At 40.6% G+C, this 21,028-nt stretch overlaps 1 protein-coding gene across 5 annotated transcripts in view; it reads right to left on the bottom strand.

Annotated features, from left to right (window-relative positions):
• Window positions 1-20,410, bottom strand: part of dclk1 (doublecortin like kinase 1) — a 202,379-nt gene extending 181,969 nt beyond the window's left edge. For 2 of the 5 annotated variants that reach the window (XM_012957153.3, XM_012957152.3), the window contains exon 1: window positions 20,129-20,405. The gene's annotated coding sequence lies outside the window, so the exon portion shown is untranslated. Of the gene's footprint in view, window positions 1-20,128 lie in introns of all 5 variants that reach the window. The other 3 variants (XM_012957157.3, XM_012957154.3, XM_012957151.3) reach the window with 3 other exon arrangements.
• Window positions 20,411-21,028: the final 618 nt, after the last annotated feature.

Here is a 21,028-nt window from a genome sequence, read left to right as displayed (position 1 = left end):
CTCCATCCAACTCCTGCTTTGGTCCATCTCTACTCCTGCTCCATCCCACTCTTGCCTTGTCCCATCTCTACTCCTGCTCCTGCTCCATCCCACTCTTGCCTTGTCCCATCTCTACTCCTGCTCCATCCCACTCTTGCCTTGTCCCATCTCTACTCCTGCTCCATCCCACTCTTGCCTTGTCCCATCTCTACTCCTGCTCTATCCCACTCTTGCCTTGTCTCATCTCTACTCCTGCTCCTGCTCCATCCCACTCTTGCCTTGTCCCATCTCTACTCCTGCTCCATCCCACTCTTGCCTTGTCTCATCTCTACTCCTGCTCCATCCCACTCTTGCCTTGTCCCATCTCTACTCCTGCTCCATCCCACTCTTGCCTTGTCCCATCTCTACTCCTGCTCTATCCCACTCTTGCCTTGTCTCATCTCTACTCCTGCTCCTGCTCCATCCCACTCTTGCCTTGTCCCATCTCTACTCCTGCTCTATCCCACTCTTGCCTTGTCTCATCTCTACTCCTGCTCTATCCCACTCTTGCCTTGTCTCATCTCTACTCCTGCTCTATCCCACTCTTGCCTTGTCTCATCTCTACTCCTGCTCTATCCTGTCTCTACTCCTGTTCCTTCCCACTCCTGCCTTGTTCTGTCTCTACTCTTGTTCTGTCTCTACTTTTGCTTCTTCCCACTCCTGCCTGTCCTATTCCTGATTGGTCCCAATAACCATCCCTTGCCTGACTCACCACATCCTATCAGCGGGAATATTCCCACCTTCCAGATCTGAAACAATGTCCAAAACCTATGAAGCTCAAAAACAAAGTATCTTCCAAAAATGTCTGAACCACCTCATGAGCGTTTAGAGGCTCTAAAACCATTCATTTTTCATTTAAAGAGGCCACAGCCCTGTTAATAACAGATATCAGATTTTGGGATATTGAAGAAGCAGATGAGTAGATAGCAGGTTGGATCCAGCAACTCACTTGTTAATGTTGAACTAAGGATGAGTTAACACCAGTATAAATCCCACATACAAGTAGAAGGCAATTATGTGAATCATGAGATTGCAGAAAATTAAGCTAAATGAGGTTAAGATATTTAAGCAAGAGAAGCAGCACATTCCTATGCATTTATGTTCCAGGGCAATTCAGTGCTTGATGCTGATACTTTGCAATTATAGTGATTTACATCATTCAGGCAAAACTAAGTTTACAATTTTCTAGGAAAATTCATCTTCAAGACTACATTCTTTTCTTTTACCTGCATGAGCTTGAATAAAACAATTACTATACTATAAATATATTATAATATAAATATGTATTAAACGTATATGTATATAATAGTATATATATATATATATAGTTAGTCCAAAAATAGCAGCATTCAATCAGTTTGAGATTGGTGGGTGCTCAACAAGTAAACCTATAGTACTGAATTTAACCAGTTATTTTATTCCTTATATTATGCCTGTTTGTGGTCACAGGTCCTCTTCCCTGAACATGTCAGTAGTTCCAAGGTTCTCACAGTGGGTTCAGCAGAGCAGTGCCAGAAGAATCACGCCAGTAATGTAACTAGATGTCACTGGGCCCCACAGCAAATTCAATTTAGGGCCCCAAAACATTGTTAAGTTGACCCATTCTACCAAGATGTATTGAAATTGCTCATTAATTGAGCCTTGATGGGCCCTATAAACTCCTGGGCCCCACATCAAACACTGGGTCTGTTTCCTCTGTAGATACACTCCTGCATCACACGCAAATCTCATTACAACAACTCTACAGTATGTTAACTGCAACTTGCATATGATTCCCTACCACACGCATGCACAATTGTGTCCGTATTAATGCAAAGGCCCAGAGTAGAATGAGCCACCTCGCCCCCACCGCTCCGGCATGAAGGCACGCAGGCAGACATCATGGAGGAGGGGGAGTGGTGGGGGTAGGAGATCCCAGACTAGGGTTTGGCAAAAGAGGTACCTGCCTAGTGCCCCCTTACTATTGTGCCCCAGGCAGGTGTCTCTTCTGCCTACCCCAAGTTAGGCTTATATTGCGTCTGTACTGATGCTTAGGCCGATATTGCGTCTGTACTGATGCTTAGGCCGATATTGCGTCTGTACTGATGCATAGGCCGATATTGCGTCTGTACTGATGCATAGGCCGATATTGCGTCTGTACTGATGCATAGCCCGATATTGCGTCTGTACTGATGCATAGGCCGATATATAGGCAGGTGCAACTCCCTGCAGGACACATAAATTATGGAGAAAATGCTGCATTATGGGTAAGAAACACAGTGATTTGCATCCAAATTGCACTTTTCACACTGCACTTGTAGTCATAAATAAGCCCTACAATTGTCTATTTCTTAAAAGAAAAAATATATCTCAGTGATGTCCTACAATTGATTATGGAGCAGCTTAGAGGGGGTGTCTTTAGCAGTTAATTGACAAGCTAAGAATTTTCAGAAGCAAAAAAAGGAATGTACACAGTAAATAGCTTATGGGCCTGATTCACTAAAGGGCGATAAAACGTGCGCTATTCTTATTGTGCGCTAAAATTTTTACCGCCGCTTAATTTTGGCGATTTTTCGCACGATTCACTATAAGCATACTCGCGCTTTTTTACGCGCGATATTGCAAGCGTTATTTAACTCGCGAAAGACTATTTCAATGCGGTATTTGCCTGTACATGCGCTAAATTACGCGAATAATCACCGAATATGAATGGTAGCATAGAAATAGTGTATAAAAATTGTCGAAGCATATAAATGGTGTATATAAATATTAGCCACATATAAATAGTAGCATATAAATAGTAGATGCTTATAAATAGTAGCCACTAGTGATGAGCAAATGTGTTCTGGTTTCTTTGGTGAAAAATTAGCAAATCTTTCGAAAGATCCACGAAACGGCAAAAATGTTGTGCGGGCAAAAAAATTGTTGCCCGTGACTATTATTTTTTGACACTTGTATCAATTTGTGGATGTGCGGTGAATTTTTGCGTGGCGAATTTTTTCATGCGTTTTGCCATTGGCGGATTGTTTTGTGAAACGCATGAAAAAATCCGCCGCGAAAAAATTCAACGCACGTCCAAAAATTTGCTGCGAATCCATGCCTGGCGAAACATTTCATCACTTGTAGCCAAATAGAAATAGTTGCGCAAATGAACGCACGCCATGTTAGCCATACACGCCAATACTTGCAGAAAATTACTGTATTAAAAATGAACATTTCGCTGCAAACTGGCGGCTGCGTCACTCTAGGGGAAACACAGACTTGAATAAATAACACTGTAAGTCCATATTTTATTGCAAAAAATCATTTACTGTACTTTTGTATAATTTTTCTCCTGCCTGTAGTAGGTGTTAATTTTCGTATAGCCGAATGCGATATTTAGCGCGCAAAAGTTATAGTGAATCATGCGATCGTATTCTTTTCAGCGCGGAAATTAACGCAAAACGGTAAAACTAGTGCGAGAAATACCCCATGCAAAAATGGCTATTTTTCGCATGCGATAATACTATGGTGAATCGCGCGCAAGTTATTTTGAGTTTTTTAACGCGAAAAAGCGTGCGATAATTTTTATCGCCCTTTAGTGAATCAGGCCCTATATCTACTAAATATCAACTAAAAGGGGCTTATTACTCCATTGAATCCTTACACCATGCTCTATATACAGTAGACCAAGCAAATGTCTACCCCCCCAATACCTCTTTTAAATGCCACCAAAAAAACCTGGGACATGTTGTATAAAACGTCCAACGTAAAAAACTCAGTCTCACCTGACACACCTCTGTGGCACAATACCCTTCTTAAAAACTTTGCAACTTTTGGGAAAGGCGCTACATGGGCAAGAGCAGGGGTCAAACAACTCCACCACCTACTACACTCAGGATCCCTAAAAACCTGCAGGCAATTCCAGGAACTTCCTGCCCTGGCGGACCTGTCGGTGCTCAGTTACATGCAAATACGACACCTCTTCCTTACACAATTTCAGCAAGATACCCACCCTATACAATACACGACAGTAGAAAACATAATCTCTGCTCCAGACAAGCTTAAAACCCTCTCCAAAACATATGCAGCAATCACATCTCACAAATATGACCCTAGACCCAGAGTCAAACTCAAATGGGAAACAAGTGGCCTCCACCTAGACCCAGATGACTGGGAAGAGGTGATAGACAATCTCTATTCCCCATTAATAAGCACAAGAGACAAACTAATTAAATTCAAAATTATACACCAAACATACTTAACACCTAAGAAACTATACCAGATGGGTCGCTTGGAGCACTCCCGATGCCTTCGCTGCAATGAACCTGATGCTGATTATATGCACTTGCTTTGGAATTGCCCAGACATCCAAAGATTCTGGCAACAAGTCATGCGCTTCCTAGCAGACGAACTTTCCTTACCTCAAGTTTTAAACCCAATCACATGCTTGCTGGGCCTGGTGGACTCCCTACTACCAAAGACAGCCTCAAGATCACTTATGAGAGCTCTGCTATTCTATGCAAAAAAAACTGTGGCCCTACACTGGATGAGTCCCCTACCTCCTACTTTAAACAAATGGATAAAGCTGATTAACTCACAACTGGAACTCTACAGGTTAACATATCTAGCCAGGGGATGCCCACTAAAGTTCGAGAAGATTTGGAACCCATGGTTGGAGTCTCCAGCAACAACTGTCTAAAGCACCACAACACACTCTCCATCCCCTACTTCCCCTCCTCTCTTCCCTCCTTCTCTCTTTCTTCCTTCTATCAATTCTTTTGTTTATAAAAAACTCAATAAAAGTTGACTATTAAAAAAAAGGGGGCTTATTAACTGGGCAAATATGCACCTGGGCAGTAACCCATAGCAACCAATCTGTGATTAGCTTTTTCCAGCCAGCTGCCAATGGAACAATGAAAGCAAATTTCTGATTTGTTGCCATAGGTTACTGCCCAGGTACAAATTTGCCCAGTATAAATGACCCCCCCCCCCCCCCCCATGACTACTTGTTCTTGCCCCAGTACCTACCTCTCTGCATAGTTCTGAATTTCATGGGGAAAAATGCAATGCTTAGCAGAAAATAAGTGGGGTTACAAGTAGAAACTGGCATGTTCTGGGCAGATCTGGGAATATTGACCCCTACTGTGGCCCCATAGTTTACAACAAATTTGCTATGACATTCTGCTGAGCTTTTCTCTTGTTCCCATAAACACAACCAATCAGCAGTTAGCTTTGATCATTCTAATTCACATTTGACTTATAAAGGCAAAAGTCTGATTGGCTCACTGCACTTGTTTTGCCACCAATATGAATTCATGCAGCTTAGTTACCATCAAGTACAAGGTACTGTTTTATTATTACAGAGAAAAGGGAATCATTTAACCATTAAATAAACCCAATAGGGCTGTTCTGCCCCCAATAAGGGGTAATTATATCTTAGTTGGGATCAAGTACAGGTACTGTTTTATTATTACAGAGAAAAGGGAATCATTTAACCATGAAATAAACCCAATAGGGCTGTTCTGCCCCCAATAAGGGGTAATTATATCTTAGTTGGGATCAAGTACAAGGTACTGTTTTATTATTACAGAGAAAAAAGGAAATCATTTTTTAAAAATTAAAATTATTTGCTTATAATGGACTTTAAAGAAGATGCCCTTCCTGTAATTCTGAGCATTCTGTATAACGGGTTTCTAGATAAGAGATATCATAGCTGTAAAGACTGCCCTTCTGCTGGGCACCTCAAAACTTTAAGGGGCAACACTCAATGTCCCCTTAATAAATGGTCCTACACAGTCTTATGTTTCAATATTGACCATCTTAATATTTCCCATGGAATTAGAGATATAATTATCAAAGGGTAAAATATTCTGCATGACAATATATATTCCCACTGTAATGCTATATTGGCAACATTTCTAAATCACAACCAGTTGTGTTTATTAAGAGCTTTTTTCTTCTCTTTTTTTCAAATTTTGTTTTATTTTTACCATTAATGACATTTTTATAAATACAACCCTCCCCCCAGTATTTTGAAAGAACAGCTTATCCCGACTCCTAGAATAAGAACATGGATTAGAGCACCTAAACACATTAACATGCTAATGGGTGTTTAGCAGGCCATTGATTTGGTGACACCGCACGGCGCCTGTGTAAATTAAACCAGAATAAAACAATAAAAAAGGGGACAACAACCCCCCCCTAAACACACACACGTCCAAAGGATATATTTTTATATAGTGTGACCCCTGTGACATCTGCTCAGCACACAATGCCCCCATTCCTCCTGACTAGGCTCTGCAGAATGGATGTTGTCTTTATTAGAGGCTCACATCTGTGCGGCTGCCATATGTTCCATTCAGCCATTATATGAGACTGCGCTACCTGCCCTCACATCAATCCCCGATAAGGCTTTCATCAAGTGCAAAGGCTGCTGAAGATTTATTATCTACCCGATCCCAACACTAATCACACTCGCCTCCCAAAGCAATTTTCTCCTATTTACATAAAATAGACTTCTTATTTTTTACTTGTGATTCTATGGAATTTGGACTTCATGAAACTCAGAGAGGACTAATACCCTCATATTGGAAACGTGCCAAAAACTCGGCAAAAAGCTGCTCCTAGTAACTTTAAAAGCCAAATTTAAATTTTTTAAACTGGAAATTCAGCTCTTCTAGTGCAGGGAGTCCAATCGCACTTTCTGCACTAGCAATGCACCCCGCCCCCACCCCTAGACCCCCTCCGGCGCTGTAAAGTAAGCGTAAGGGTCCAAGGTGGGCCGGCATTCTGAAAGCTGATTCAGGTGGCATTAGGTCAAAAAACACCCCTGTATTAAATGATCTATTATCTATTCTGTAATTTTAATCACCATAAAATAAGCCTGTTATTGAAAAGTGAGTAAACCCAATAGGACTGTTTAGCCACCAATATGGATTCATGCAGCTTAGTTACCATCAAGTACAGGGTACTGTTTTATTATTACAGAAAAAAGGGAATCATTTAACCATTAAATAAACCCAATAGGGCTGTTCTGCCCCCAATAAGGATTAATTATATCTTAGTTGGGATCAAGTACAGGTACTGTTTTATTATTACAGAGAAAAGGGAATCATTTAACCATTAAATAAACCCAATAGGGCTGTTCTGCCCCCAATAAGGGGTAATTATATCTTAGTTGGGATCAAGTACAGGTACTGTTTTATTATTACAGAGAAAAGGGAATCATTTAACCATTAAATAAACCCAATAGGGCTGTTCTGCCCCCAATAAGGGATAATTATATCTTAGTTGGGATCAAGTACAGGGTACTGTTTTATTATTACACAGAAACCATTTATAAGTATTTGTTTGGACTCCATGGGAGCCTGCCTGTAATTTGGAGCTTTTACAGTTTCCATGTAACAGATCCCAGTATATACAGGTATGGGACCCCTTATCTGGAATGCTTGGGACCTGAGATTTTCTGGATAAGGGGTCTTTCAGTTATTTGGATCTCCATGCCTTATGTGCTCTGAAAAATCATTTAAACGTTATTAAACCCAATAGGATTGTTTTGCCTCCAATAAGAATTAATTATTTTTTAGTTAGGATCAAGTACAAGGTACTGTTTTATTATTACAGAGAAAAGGGAATCATTTAACCATTAAATAAACCCAATAGGGCTGTTCTGCCCCAATAAGGGGTAATTATATCTTAGCTGGGATCAAGTACAGGTACTGTTTTATTATTACAGAGAAAAGGGAATCATTTAACCATGAAATAAACCCAATAGGGCTGTTCTGCCCCCAATAAGGGGTAATTATATCTTAGTTGGGATCAAGTACAGGTACTGTTTTATTATTACAGAGAAAAGGGAATCATTTAACCATTAAATAAACCCAATAGGACTGTTCTGCCCCCAATAAGGGGTAATTATATCTTAGTTGGGATCAAGTACAGGTACTGTTTTATTATTACAGAGAAAAGGGAATCATTTAACCATTAAATAAACCCAATAGGGCTGTTCTGCCCCCAATAAGGATTAATTATATCTTAGTTGGAATCAAGTACAAGGTACTGTTTTATTATTACAGAGAAAAGGGAATCATTTAACCATTAAATAAACCCAATAGGGCTGTTCTGCCCCCAATAAGGGGTAATTATATCTTAGTTGGGATCAAGTACAAGGTACTGTTTTATTATTACAGAGAAATCATTTTTAAAAATCAAAATTATTTGCTTATAATGGAGTCTATGGGAGATGGCCTTCCCATAATTCAAAACTTTCTGGATAATGGGTTTCCGGATAATGAATCCCATAACCTGTATTTATATATTGCACACGTATAACACTGATGCAAGCCCTAAAGAACGCTACTGGCCCAGGCCCCTAGCCTAATATAATGTGCAATAATTGTTAGATGCAAGTGCCACAAATTGAAGCCCTTGGTTTCCGTGGCAGGTGAAGGCCGGAATGTGTGTGAGTATGGGTGAGGGATATAAAAGCTACTATATAAATAAGCTGCTGTGTAGCCATGGGGGCAGCCATTCAAGCTGGAAAAAAGGAGAAAAGGCACAGGTTACATAGCAGATAACTAGTAGATAAGCCCCATATAATGGGGGTTTATCTGTTATCTGCTAAGTAACCTGTGCCTTTTCTCCTTTGAATGGCTGCCCCCATGGCTACACAGCAGCTTACTTATATAAACTATAGTAGTCTTTCTGAGGCAAACACCCCAGTTGTACCAGTGCAGGGCAACAGTACATTATATTGTTATTACTTTTACACACTTTAATTTTTTGGTGTTACTGTTCTTTTAAGTTGGGAAGTAATGTACAAGTGAAATTCATTGTTCTTTATCATGACTTCAGGCTGAAGAGCAGGGGGATTTTCCTAATAAGCTGCTGGGGCACTGTGTGTAACACTGATAAAGCCAGCAATTGCACAGTAAATCCATTTAGATAAGACAAAGCTGCTATCTGTATTATATGCCTATAATGGATTTTTGAAGCTGAATTATAAACATGGGTGGAAGATAATGGAGTTCTAAGAGGCACTTCCTCCCCAGCCTTCACATGGGTCTAAAGTGGGACAAATCATGCAGTGAGAGATATAGCTATATGGTGCTGCTCCCATAGCATAAGGGCCTCTATACACCTGTCTGCTCCAACGGCTGCTGTACCTACTGTACCAGGCAAATACCTGCACTGTCTATTGTCTCTCCATTTGGCAATTTAAAGGAAAACAAAATGTTAAACCAATGTGGGTAATGCAAATTGGTTTGGCATCTTCTAGTGAGGCAAACTATCAACCTTCTTGCCAATGCCATTGCACCTGTTTCATAAAAGTTGAACCAGCCTTGGGTACTTTCTTTACAGTACTGTGCCACCATGTGCCAACCTCGGCTGGGGCATATGCAGTTCAGTACTTTTGGTGCACTATATAAAACTGGTAAAAAAAAACCCAACAAATTTCCTAACCCATAATGCAAAGCAACAACCAAACCAGAATATGTCAAAACTGTCATTAGTTTGTATCTCCATCTAAATGGAGACATGGTATTTGGTACAGGCAAACTGTTTGTGCAGTATCAATAGTCACTCACATATTTTTTAATAACTTTAATGACATCCCTCTGGTTATATTATATAAAAAGTGATCAGATATAAGGGTGGGCCCATCACAGAAGCCTGTTGGAACCCACAACCAACCCCAGTAAGATACTGGGACAACCCGATCCAATGTGCAAAATAATTTGCATTTATTATGAAAATAGATGTCAGCTGGCCTATGAATATTAGGGCCTGCTCCCACCTAACAGCAGAGTTTCCTTGTACATGTCATACAGTGCTAGATAATTATGTATATATGTAAATATTAATTATTTATACATATGGCAAAATGCACAAGGTGCCTTACAAGACGGACAGCAGTACAACACTGGGCTCACACAAAAGAGCATCAAACCACAAGATAGCCTTGTCCAGCAATAATAAGAGATTTTCAGCTTCAGCACCCATGGGGGATGTAAAGTGCTTAATGCAGTTACAAGGGGCACATCCACCTGCCCTGAATGTACAATGTTCATGCAACTGCACTGTACATTCTCTCACTTTGAAAAGATATCTTTGTCACTTCAGCAGTGGAAAGATTTATCTGCAGGACATCACATGCAGTGCACAGAGGGATCCTAGTGAGCTGGCATCAGGCCTGGACTGGCAATCTGTGGGTTCTGGCAAATGCCAGAGGGGCTGCTGTAAGTTGCCATAGACAGTCACTATTTATTGGACTGGTGGGGGCTGTTTGGGCCTCTGTTTATCTGAAATGCCAGGGTCTATTTTGAATATCATTCCAGACCTGGTTGGCATTCTAGGAAGGGAGGCAGTGGCGTAACTTGATGTTACTGGCACCTACAGCAAATCTAATTTAGGGCTATTGGTGAATTGGCTTTCTGTACTTTGATACGTTGTAATTGCTCATTAATTAAGGCCTCACTGGGCCCTCTGCACTCCAGGGCCCCCTGCAATGGTTTGCTTGCTTTGTAGTTATGCCCCAGGGGGGTTCACACTGCGTAAATAAGAGGCAGAAATTGCATGCCACTTTTTATTCACATGCCTCAGTGGCCATGTCCATTAGCTATATGTTCAGCCATCATGCTAGGCTATAGGCTGCCACCATGCAAACATAGCTGGGGTGCTGGGTACCCCTCTTAGTTGCACTCCAGTCTCTTGGTGCATTGCACTGACCCCGAAAGAGCAAGCTAACAAAAAAAATATCAAACAAAAAAAATATCAAACAAGTTATAAGAAACTTCTTGAAGTACAACATGTTGCTTCTTCTTTCCCATTCTGCCATAATGTGCCATTTGACATAAAAAACCCGATTGCTGCGTTGGCGCCAGCCCTGCATGGCTGATTTACAACTACGTGGGGTTATGATGATCATAGTGCTGTCCCTTGATACATAGCAAGTATGCACTCACCCACTGCCTAATTCTTTATTCATGAGTTATAATTCTTTTATGAATGAGTTGTAACTGAAGGCTTTTAAACTCAATTACAAGGCCCTGCAAAATGCTTGGTTAGTATATTTACCCACAGTTCTTAGCTTTGGTCTTATAACCTGGAGAGGCAGAAATTGGGGCTTTTGTTTGTTTAATGGGGAGATGCTTAGGGACTCTCTCTCCTAATTAACCTAAATTCTACAGAGCAAAATTAAAAATAAAAGTAAAGAAAGTTATAACTTCCCAACCCCGACATTCACAAAGGACTGGGGATTGTATGGGACCATAACCCCTTGGCATCATATCAAGTTTAGAGAGGACTAAAGGAACCCCTATGGGCATAAAGGCTGTTCTGTATTTTATATATATATATATATATATATATATAGCATTCCTCCATCTTCTTCACTATAGCAACCAAGGCTCTTCCAGGATATTCTACTGGATATATATATAGAGAGAGAGAAAATATTGGTTGCGAGTGAGAGCATAGGAACATTGTGGAAGGCTATTTATAACTAAGGTTTATGTTCAACTGTCATTTTGTTCTTGCACACTAAAAGCCGTACCACGGCCTACACAGCTTTTTATCTATTGCTATGATGCAACAACACCCACTGGATTGCTGTCAGATTGCTGGTCTGTCTAACCTGTTGAGTGTGTACTCATTAAACAAGTAATAGTTGAAGGAACGGGTTGGATAATTAAAAGCCTGTTGCCCAAATCAAGTCTTCCATTAGTATTAACGGCTCCATAGATTTCTTTGTATGACATAATCATCTTAATATTATTTTAGAGGATATTTGGATCTCGATTTGTAAAAATTGGAATATTGTTGTTCTAGGGGCAATGATTAAGTCCCAATCTGCCAGCAAATACAGGGAAGGACATTGAGATCTGCATAGATTCTATTTAATCCCTCTCTCCTCCGACAGTGACTTTACAGAGAGCCCAGAGTTCATTTAAAGCAGTCAGTGTTCTTTTTGCACTGCTTGTTACATTCAAAAATACTAATAAGAAATATGATTTCTATGGTTTCTAGGCCAGAAACAGTCCCCCGTTGATCTCACTGGAGCTATATAATGACCCTATTAAGTAGGGATGCACCAAATCCAGGATTCGGTTCGAGGTTTGGCCAAGATTCAGCCTTCAAACCAAACCTGAATCCTTAAAATCATGTGACATTTTGTTACATAAACATGGAAGTTGCAGATTTTTAACTGCACATGGTTCTCTTTAACCCTTCCACAGCCATATTTGCATTTGCTGATTTGGTATCCGGCCAATTCTTTTATGATAGATTCAGGGTTCGGACAAATTCCAAAATAGTGAATTTGGTGCATCCTTACTATTGAGTAAAGTTGGCTATTCATCTGGCCTACCAGTCACATGTTCAGATCTGGTTTGTACCACGCTCAAGGGGGTAGCCAGTGCACTGATACAATCAGTTTGTGCCCATGGCTAGCAGAGGGTAAAGTATGGGCAAAGTTTAGCCACTTCAGGAAAAAATGACAAAACTGGTCAAGTAATTCTGTAAGAGAGTTTTGCCCTGCTGCTCCATTGGCTTGTGTTATAAATACCTTTGAGTAGTGTGGGGTAACTAGAGTCAATATGATACAGATGGCATGGTAACTGCCTTAACGTGTGTTCCTTACAGTTCCCCTAGGAGAAAACACACAGGTGTCATTTACACTCACTTTAGGGACTGAAATTATGTAGAATGGGCATAAATTACACCCCCCCCCCATTGGTGTCTGAACATAAAACTATCACAAATGCAGATTGATGTATCAATAGGGAAAGTTGCACGTGCATTACTGCTATTTCCAGCCTGTTCCTCTGGCCACCTGCATCTCCTCTGGTGTAGCCAGTCCCATAAGGATCAGTCCTTCAGTTCAAAGTGTTATCTACATATACTGCATATCTGAATTGAATACAGGTATATAACCTTGCTTTATGCTACAATGGATTATACAAGGGATAATACGATTTTTCCGTTATTATATATTTGTGGACATAACAGATGTATCTATCTTTTTTCTGCAACTGTGACTTAATGGGTGTAGTTAGGCAATGTGATATTAAATTATGCTGGGAGTTGTAGTACAATCAAACCAGTCAGAAAGCTTCACCATAAGCTTCCTAGTCTTTCCATAATCCCTGTGTATAGCATGCTATGTGAATAATGTGCAATAAACAAGCAGCAGGAAGAGCAGAGAAAAAAAGGAATGTGAAATATGACAGATATAAATAATGAAGCTAAGGGAATTCAGGGCTGAGTGTACAGCCATCAGAAAAGGACAGCATTAGGGATCCATAATGGGGGGAGCTTTACAACAGGTCACCAAATCCTGAACATTTTTTTAACAGAAAAGGCAACACAGAGTTTGTGCTACATTTCCACATATAATAAGGTAGAATGAAAGAGTTCTGCAGAACTTGCATAAAATATATGTATTATGTGTGCTAAATGGCATATGGTGGCACATCTTGGAGCTTTCTGATTGGTGAAGCTAAGTCCCTTGCCCCCAGAATATACAGAACTCTGAAATACAGGGTGGGATCTGAGCATCTTTATCTTTAAAACAAGAACATTAAACAGCAAAAGTGCTCAGGGGAGCACTCAGAGCAAATATACAGTATTAGGATTCCTTTCCAGATTGTCTCTGGGCACCATGAAGACACCTGGCACAACAGGGGAATATATCCAGGGGCTTTCATGCTGTCATTTGGGATTGAAAACAAAATCAAGATAAGTATGGTAACCAAGGGAATATGGATAAGTGCCCAGATTCAGAGCAGTTATACCATGCCCATATACACTCAAACTGTACTGTACTACACATACCATTGAAACAACGTATGGAGAGTCAGCTGCAGCCACAACTTCTATTCCCACAATGCTTTGCATGTTCTGTAATAAATGGACCTGTAAAGAAGAATCATCAGAGGCACATACAGTACAAGGCATTGTGGGAACTAGAATCTTGGCTGAGAAGGGGTTGCCTACTGCTACACTCAGTGGTGCATGAAATCAGAACCAGCAATGCCAGCAATGGGACAGCAATAGCACAGGTACTGCTTCAAGTACTTTTAGAAATTAATTTATCATTACATTTTTGTTATGTCTGCTATCTATCTGTCTGTCTGTCTGTCTATCTATCTATCAGTCTGTCAATCTGTCAATCTGTGTCTATCTATCTATCTATCTATTTATCTATCTATCATCTATCAATCTATGTCTGTCTATCTATCTATCTATCTATCTATCTATCTATCTATCTATCTACCTACCTACCTATCTATCATCTATCATGCACTTAAAGAAAAGAGTGACACTTCAGTATATATATGTACATATATATAGCTTTGTGATTATATATATAGGACAAGCAGATTTTTATTTCTCAAGCCCATACAGTAGTTATGCCATGGATACCTTCATTTCAATACATTGGTTGGCACAGTCATCTGATAATATTTGAAGAGACAACAATGCCTTTATCCTTGTGCTGCTATGTATATATATATTTATACACAAATATGACTAATGGGCCGTAACAAAAACCATGAAGATGCATGTGAAAGCAAAACAGTATTCAAAGTTAAACAAAATACAAAGGTAAAAGCAGAAGCTGTGAAATGCAATTACTCATAGCCTCGCGTTCCCCTAGGGTTGTGAGTGCAATACTAATACGGCAAGTACTGGGCACTCACACAACAACCTCTTCCTCCAGATCGGGATACAGAGAATAATACATAGGGAAGGGCACAGCGCAGCTCAAGTTTATTAGCACTTATGCAAAATATTGTGAGGAAGTTAGAACCTGTTTTGTATATATTGTATTGGTAGTATCATTAATACCAGTACAGAACTAAATGAAACATATTTTGTGAGACCAAACTTTGCTGCTCAACAGGGATACAGTGAAACTTTGCTTCTCTGGGGCTATAAATGCATCAGTGTTGGGAATGGGCTGTTGTATAAACAAGTAGATCAATCTTAAACTATGGATAGACCAGCTATGGTCTGACTTCTGCAAGTAAAATAAAGTTTCAGGGGAACAAACCTTCCCATGGAGAGGAATTTCTGAAGGTTTCCCCATAAAATGAACTTTTAGTATGATGTAGACATTCATATTCTAAAGGAGGCAATACACAGCTCCGAGCAAGCGGATCCTCTCCCAATATGCCCACCTAAGGTGGGTGATATTGGGCTAAATTAAACTGGCGGGAATGGGCGCCATTGGACTGAGGACTGCATCAACCATCCAACACTGTTTCCAATCCAACAGAAAATCAAACCTGACTGATCAAAGTCTGGCCAATTTTAGGCCAAATTTTGGTTGGGTAGGCCCATTGGAGGTGCCCATACACAGGCAGATAAGCTGCTGAATCAGTCTAAAGGACCCAAATTGGCAGCTAAAATCTGCCCATGTATGGCCACCTTAAGACTCCAGGCACTGTCGGACTGGGATGTGCAGGGCCCACCAGAAACTTTCTTAGACCACATGCCTACTCCCAAAGTCACATTCCCTCCTCTCTTTATTCTCCTTGTCTCTTCTCTTACATACACGCATCTGTGGTACCCTCTGTTTCTCATCTTTGTTCTCCTACAGAAATTGGGAATGGCCACGGTATAGGCATGCAAGGTCAAACAGTTAGGTGAGCAGGAGGGCCCACTGACACCTTAGCCCACTAGGAGTATAGATGGTACCCTGTCCAACACTGATTGCAGGGATTGCAGAACTACAATTCCCAGTATCCCCCTGGAGCTGCCAATCATACAGACCAGCTGGCGTGCCACCGGCTGCCTATCCCTTCACTACCAATTCCCTAAATTTCCAGGTCAATTGATCCCTGAAGAAAGGGAGAGTCATCGAATGCCTCATTGAAGACCAACTTAAGGAGATCTATTTGTCTTTAAACTGACGGGCTTGATTGACGCATCTTTTTCTTCAGCCTATTGACTAGGTACCTACTTAACAAAGAAAGGATGCATTTTAAGAGATCTATTTACTAAAGGGTATTAAAATGATCTATAGATTTCAGCCTGCTATGCTATGAATTATTCTAACGCCAAATTCACATATAAATATTCATTTTTTTTTTGTGCAATAGCTAGAGTTATTCCCACAAACATTTCAGAGTTACATGAATTTTGGCAAGTTGATGATTTTTTAGGACAATAATAAAGGTCATTTTTTATCATGGCATGGAAAAATGGCAAAATCAGCAAATCAGAGCACCCAATATATAAATACCATAGAAGCAGCCATAGGCAAGCTTGTAAATGTAGTCATACCATTCTTCCCCCATCAGACCCACCAACAGGCACCTTCCAGTCTAATGCTGATATCACAGCCTGCCCATAGGTGTTTTTAAAGGGGTTGTTCACCTTATTATTAACTTTTAATATTACGAACACATTGAGCTTCTGTTGTTTTTCAGTTATTTAGCTATTTGTTTAGCAGCTGTCCGGTTTGGAATTTCAGCAGCTATCTGGTTGCTAGGGTCTCGTTTACCTTAGCAACCAGGCAGTGGTTTGAATAAGAGACTGGAATATGAACAGAAGAGGACCTGAATTAAAAAGTAAGAAAAAGTAAGAATAATAATTAATGTGTAGCCTTACAGATCAATATTTTTTTGGCTGTTGGGGTTTTGCCTCCAATAAGGATTAATTATCTTAGTTGGGATCAAGTACAAGGTACTGTTTTATTAATACAGAGAAAAGGATATCATTTAAAAAAATAGATTAATTTGCTTATAATTTAGTCTATGGGACATGGCCTTCCCGTAATTAGGATCTTTCTGGATAACAGGTTTCCAGCTAATGGGTCCCATACCTGTATAACTAAATGGAAGATGTAACCAACTGTTTTATGTATGTAGTGCTACATAAATAAAAATAAACATGCCTATATATATATATATACATACATACATACCTTAGCTAAGGGGGAACCTTACCAACTGACTAAAGGGGAACTTGAACCAAAAGATGACTGAAAACCACTGCCATGGGGATAGTCAGCATCTATATATGTTTTTATTGGTATACAAATATAACATGTTGCATTGCAAATACAGATGTGTAAATAAAACATATATTTTCCTGCATGTACCTATTTCTTTCTGCAGCACAAATCAGCCATTGACATAGTTTTATTGCAGCCCTATGGGAAACAACTGACTGGAGGCTTAAAAGTGGTACAACAACTAATAAACTATAGAGCTATGTTTTAAAAATGTGCTCTTCAATAACAGGTGTTCTTTTAACCAGCCAACAGGATTTCTGACATATAAAGTGGTAAAAAATATTGATTCTTTAATAAAAGACAAAAATATACAATTAATTTACTACATGAGAAGACATATTAGCAATAATCGATACAAGTAGAATTTAGCCATATTTAGGGCAGGTATTCAAGCACAAAATATGATTGCCACAAGCACAATTAACTGTGACCTGTTTATTTATCGCTAGAGAAGTAAAAGGTGTGTATCAGGAATAGGCAAAGTGGGGATGGCAGTTCTGTAACCCATTTCTCAAGGATCATCAACTTTGTCAGCAGGCAAGATATTCTCTAGGCCTACAGTACCAGCAGTGCTCTAGAAACCTTTCTCATTGTTACCATTGTTGGCCAACAGTAACAAGACTCTAGGAAAGAATGACCTTAGGCCCCCGCCCCTGGTCCTGCTGTTGCCTTTGGGACTACTTTGCTTACAGAAGACCTGGACTATGCAATTCTACAGGAAGGATACATCTGTGCCAGGAATGAACATTCTATGGCCCTCCAGCACAACTTCTTGAATGCCCCAAAAGGTGAAGTGTACGCCCCTTTATTTATACTGATCCAAGAAACACATCCACCCTGGTAAAAAACAATTGATTTGTTTGGACAATACTAGTGAATCATAGATAAGTCTTTTATTTTGCCAACAGGTCCAAGTAAGCAGAAAGTCATGGTAGAACACACCAGGTATGAACTGAGAGGTGTGCAAACAATATGGTAGATCTGGGCAACTTATTGCCCTCCAGCTGTTGCTGACCTGTAAACCCCAGAGCTTGTGCCCCAGCCTGTGGCTATCAAGGTGATGCTGAAAGTTATATATGATCTATGTATGGGGGGCAGTTAGCTATGCCTACGTAATGTTACTAGAATGAGTATTGCGGGCACTGATCCAAGGGCTAATCAATGTAGAACATTATAATTAAAACACATTTATTCCACAAAACAATTTCCCACTCCCATTGCTATTGTCTGTGACAGACTAACTTACAGACCTCATCTCCAAACCAAGGACAGCATATTGGACATGCAGCCCGGCACTGTAATTGATTTCCAATGGACAGCACACATTAATTGGCAGTTTCACAGCCTTTATTACCCTTAACCTAGACTATGGATGCACAATCTTTGACACTCTGGTTGTTAAAGACCTGCAGAATTTCTTGTCAGGTCAGGAGATGCTTCTGGGAGTTGTAGTTCTTTAATAATATAGCTAACCATTGCTAGAAATAGATACATCAGCTGGGGTTATGCAGAGCAATGTTATTCTTTATGCTCATAAAATACAAATCCTAGATATTTTAGTTGAATACTGACTAATCCAACTCTAAAATATATACCATTAAACTAACAGCCCTATGAATCATAAGCCAGAAACACGACACACAGAGGGAATAAAGCAGGGCAAATGAAGTGTGTGGAATTCATTATTAGAGGCGGCAGCACCTGCTCTATACAGATTCATTTTCAATGGAATATGCTGAGCCTGCAGCAGCCAATATGTCAGAATGGAAATTCTGCAAAAACTTAAGCAGGATGAATAGGGCTGCCTTATTATAAGCAGGGAATCAGACACTGTTACTGAGGCAGTCTGGTCAATCTCTATAAGAGTCGATAACTGTCTGCCTTAGTTGGAATCAGCCTAGTGCCAGTATACGGTGCATGGTATGGGTATAGAGAAAATAGACCGGCTTAACAGGACAACTCCCTTTTTTTCCTCGCTCACTTGCCATTCCCAGGTACATGATGCCAAATCCTGCGACAGCAAAAGGCTAAGCATTGAACCTGCAGATATTCTCAGTAAATGTATAATGTCATGATCTACATTTAGAAATTGTGCCAGAATATGGAGTATTATCACAGTGCGGGCACAGTAATACAGCAGTGATCTCATTCTTCCCCCCATGAGGTAACAGGACCTGTTATGAAGTCACTTGAAGCATATTTGGGCCAGGAAGGACTGTAATAGTACTCCTTTTGTCTAAATTGCCTAAATGGGCACATTGCTCTGAATACTCTGAATAAATCCCCATGGGGAAAAATAAGGTGTCGGCATTCTGCACCCAGTGGGTTTATTTCCTACCATGTTGCAAAAAAGTCAATAGGCTCACTGAAAGGCAGGGCAATATCATGGTGTTCACCCTGGCATGCAAGGGTTAAAGTCTGCAGGAGCTAGAGTCACCCGGATGCACCTTATATTTAGACCAGATATCTACAGTATTTTTTTAACCATTAGGGTGACTATGAACCTTATGTCATTTTACTACTCTGTACTATTATCTGGTCCATCACTACCCCATCAGGACCAATTACTTCCCAGAGATGCACAGGGAGCGGAGGGGGGAGCCTGGACATAATAAACCCACATCCAGGATAGATTGTCGCTGTGATGGGAGATGCACTGAAGATATATGGCCATCACAAATGGATGCTCCATATGGCTGCGCTATAATAAAGCACTCGTGCCTATGGAATGAGCGGACACATGCAGTGCAATGCAAGAACCCCCTGCCATAATGTAACCGGGCTAAACAGGAACAGTTTAATGTATTACTATAAATAAGGGAGACATGTTGGCGGAATGAATGAAGGAACTGGTGAATCGGGGAAGAGATGAGCCCTTAGAGCCCTGCATTAGATGCTGAGATCCTGCTGCTTTGCTGCAGTCACCAACGTGTAGAATGAGACAAGGAGGAAAGTAGCCCCATTCAGTTTATACAGCTCATACTGACTTGCTGCTCTTCTGCTCCCAATAGCACTGGTCAAGCCAATCCCAATATAATGCATTTTATATGATCTGCTTATATGTATAGAGAGAGAAAGAACAGACTGGTAACCTCCCTACTGACTGGTTAATAGCAATAGACTTACCAATTTGCTTTGCTAGGGATCCCTCACTCAGTGTGTTCTTGATTGGATTTCCGAGTATATTAAAGGGCTCAGGCAGTCAATGTCTCCTCTGTGATTGTGGTTAATGGTATTGTGCTGGCAGACAGGCTTGAGGGTCTTTGTTGTGTATCTCCTGGCCCCCTGACTGGATGAGCTGCCGCTGATCTTGCTGAGTGGAGGCTGCAGCTGCTTTCCTTCTGCTGCTATTGCAGTGATTTGCATTAGCCCGGCCCTCATTGAAATGCTGCTCTCCTCCTCACACCAGCACCATCCACCATGTCCTCTGTCAGCCACCCATCCCACCCCCTTACTATCTCCTGCATCACATATGTGCTCTGCCTTCCCCTCTGCCTATGGGGAATTGGCTGGAGCCTTTGCAGATCTGCACAGCGCTGAGCTTTGTCCCAAGCACTCACCCAAAGAACAATTGGGATTATTATTGGGATTATTACTATTATTACATTAATAAAGCACCAACATATTCCACAGCTCTGCACATAACTGACATACAAACCAGTGCAATACTAATGAAAGAATTGTACCCAATTACCCATCCATTTACTGCAAAATTGGGCATCTGCACTGGGCTCTGTGGTTTATGGGGCCCCAATGATGCAGACAGAGGGACAGTAAATTAACTCTGATGCCGGAAAGGGGCTGTAATTTTAACAGAGTGGGTATAGAAAGGCTAAAATATATATATATATGGTTGTTTAAGCTGCTGTCGCCAGGGTTTTGTAGAACTACAACACCCAGAATCCTCTAAAAGCCAAAGAGCTGCAGGTTGGATTATGACGTTATTTTACCCAAAGCCACACCACCACCAAGGCAAGTCCACTTATAGAGGTTTTATACAGTAATCCCACCATTTGATTTGGGACT

The sequence above is a fragment of the Xenopus tropicalis genome, chromosome 2, assembly GCF_000004195.4.
Source record: "Xenopus tropicalis strain Nigerian chromosome 2, UCB_Xtro_10.0, whole genome shotgun sequence".
NCBI classification, from domain to species: Eukaryota; Metazoa; Chordata; class Amphibia; order Anura; family Pipidae; genus Xenopus; species Xenopus tropicalis.
Note: the sequence above shows the minus strand (reverse complement) of the source record. Positions and strands in the feature narration are given on the sequence as shown.